Below are 3,119 nucleotides of genomic sequence, written 5' to 3'. Positions count from 1 at the left end.
GCTGGACTGAAATGTCAGCAAAAGCTTTCAAACACTCATTGTTAAAATCCAACTTCCTTGACTCATTCATTCAAGTAATGAATTTTATGTGAATATCAAATGAATGTAAGCTTGAAATAAGTGAATCTAATGTAATGGCTCCTCTCTTTTTTTATTTGGGAATAGTGAACTAGCATTGTATTTTAAACATAAGTTGTGATTTTTTTCTTTTTAGCCTTCTAGAAAATTTACTATGGTATAATCTATGATTTAAGTTTGCTACTGAACAGGCAGGTACATATAATAGTTCTAAACATATTTTTTTGTCTGTCAAAATATTATATAAATTGTGCTTAAAATAAGTAGATTTGCAACTGTCCGTGTAAATGTTTAAAATCTAATGGTATTGTATTAAATTGTGCAATTCAGGATATCATTGTCTAGTTTTGGCTTTTGGGGGCCCTCGCTTCAAGACAGTTGTAGGAGTTCCTGCTGTGGTGCAGGGGGTTAAGAACCTGACTGCAGTGGCTCTGGTCACTGTGGAGGTACAAATTCAATCCCTGGCCCAGCACAGTGGGTTAAGGATCTGGCGTTGCCACAGCTGTGGCATAGGTCACAGCTGCGAAGCAGACTCAGTCCCTGCCCTGGGAACTTCCATATGCCACAGGTGCAGCCATTAAAAAAATAATAATAAAAGACCATTATGTACTGGAATTGACACTAACCCTCTCATTACTGGAACATGTGCAAATGCTAAATGGAAATACTGTACCTCCATAAATCTTGGGGAAATCTATAATATCCTATCTCCAAAAAATGTGAATTACTTTCCTTGGAAAAGACATTCTATCACTGTACACAGGACTTTCTTTGAATTAAAGAAATCAATAGACATGACATCTACTCTGTTAATATTAAGAAGATCTGCTTTCTCAAAACTACAGTAACTGTCCAATAATAGGTGTAGGTTATATAGCCGACTGTCAGGCGACTGACTCAGAGCTGAGAGCTCTAAGTATACACTTCACCTCCTTTACCTCACTTCCTCAGGTGTCTTTAACAGTGTAATTGTATAAAGTCTCAGAATGGGAGTTGTCATCATGGTGCAGCAGAAACAATCTGACTAGTATCCATGAGGTTGCGGGTTGGATCCCTGGCCTTGCTCAGTGGGTTAAGGATCCAGCATTGCTGTGAGCTGTGGTGTAGGTCACAGATGCAGCTCAGATCCTGGGTTGCTGGGGTTGTGGTGTAGGCCAGCAGCTGCAGCTCCGATTTGACCCCTAGCCTGGGAGTCTCCATATGCTGCAGATGCCACCCTAAAAAGACAAAAAAAAAAAAAAAAAAAATCCTCTCAGAAGAACATTGGCCCTTTACACCTAAGGCATAAGGGCCTAGACTAAGTCGTTCCGTACAGACATGTTTCTGGAGAGTGTGTATATTAACTTCCTCACAAATCTACCCTATAGGGGAAATTATTAGGAGTTACAAATGAGAATTTTAGTATGTGATACCAGAGCCTATGCATGGCATGCCTTCTTCATTTTAACCCTTGCATTGAGAGTCTAATTTGACCATTAGCATCTTCCTAAGATAGACATGGATCCAGGGACCTACAGGGTAATGATGAGTGATTGTTTCTTCCCTTTTATTTAATCCCATCAGATAAAGAAAAATTCCAGGTGATGGAGCTGTTCTGTATCATGATCAGCCATCTCACATTATTTACATTCTCTAAAATCAAAGAATAGATGGAGATAAGTATTGATTTTCAGTTGGAAAACCACAGTTACCTATTTAAGAGAAGTACTGCAGTAGCTATTTTGAAGGCAAAATTCTGTGTTGGTTTATTGATTTTGGACCTAGAGGTAGTTAAAAACATAAATAAGTTAGGACTAAAAGCCTAATGGTAGCATTAGGGCAGTGGGTTTTAATGAAAGGAATAATTGGGAATATCCCTTAAGAGGGCTATGAATACAGCTGGATTGAGCCACAGCCCAAGAAGGGATCCAGATATTGGATCCCTGGCTTCTGACCTGAAAAACAATGCAGCTGAGAGAATTCCTAAAGTCTCTGTGTCTCTGTCTTATCCTTTTTAAGGCTTCTGATTCAAATAATCTTTGAGGTCTCTTATCTCTCAATTTTGATGACCCCCTATGTTGGAAATCTAGAAGAGATCAGTGACATAACTCGACTGGGGGCAGACAGCAGGGAGATTGCAGAGCAGGACATATGTGGCCTCAAACAGGTGGGGGGGGCCCTCAGCAGCCAATCCCTGAACCTCTAGGACCTCCATTTCCCAAGTGAGGGTCACCTTTACCTGCTATTAGGCTGGAAGTATAGGATCTAGAGAAGGTTACGTAGAACACTCTTTTAAACTATAAAGATACAGAATGCTAAATAGAGCTCTCCAACTGGGAAAATTGTAATAAAGTGTATCTAGCAATTTGGGAAGTCATTTTGACTTTGAATCGTGTCGTAGTCAACTACTTTGAAACATAGATTCTGAATTAGAGATAAAGAAAGGAGAGTCTGAAGTCTATCGAGCTAGGGATCATATTTGCTTTATTGGGCTTTTCAAGGATCTAATTTAATGGAATTTTAGTGCTGCTCTGAATGCACCCAAATTGTGTGAATGTGTGACTAGGGCTTAACTAGGAGCCGCACGTCTATGGGAAATTGCCCTCCATTCACATGGGGATTTTCAGGCAATACCACCTACCAAGAGTACTTTGTACCCAGAGAAAGAATAGAAAGCCCATGGGAGGTAGGTGTGTAGGTTTGGAAAAGTCACTTAAAATTCTTTTAGTTGCTTTGAATATTTCTGATGGTTCCATTAAAAAGCATCGCATGATTCAAACATGTCTTTACAAGGTAATAAAAATGATAGGAGATTGAAAAAGTAAATTGTATTATTTGAAAAGCGCCTGTAAATGTACATGCTTGGGTGGGAGTGGGAACCAATGCTGATGGAAATCAATAAAAAGGAACATGAAACTTAAAAAATTAAGGCTAAGAAAGTATTGCAAACCATATTACTCTATGTAGGTTAAAATGTCCCAGGCACGGATGGCCAAGGGCGTAAAATATAAGCCATGGCTTAAGTGCAGGGAGCAACCTGGGCTGAACCCATGCAAGGCAAT

Source organism: Sus scrofa, chromosome 3 (assembly GCF_000003025.6).
Source record: "Sus scrofa isolate TJ Tabasco breed Duroc chromosome 3, Sscrofa11.1, whole genome shotgun sequence".
Classification (NCBI taxonomy): domain Eukaryota; kingdom Metazoa; phylum Chordata; class Mammalia; order Artiodactyla; family Suidae; genus Sus; species Sus scrofa.
This window is presented reverse-complemented; position numbering follows the sequence as displayed.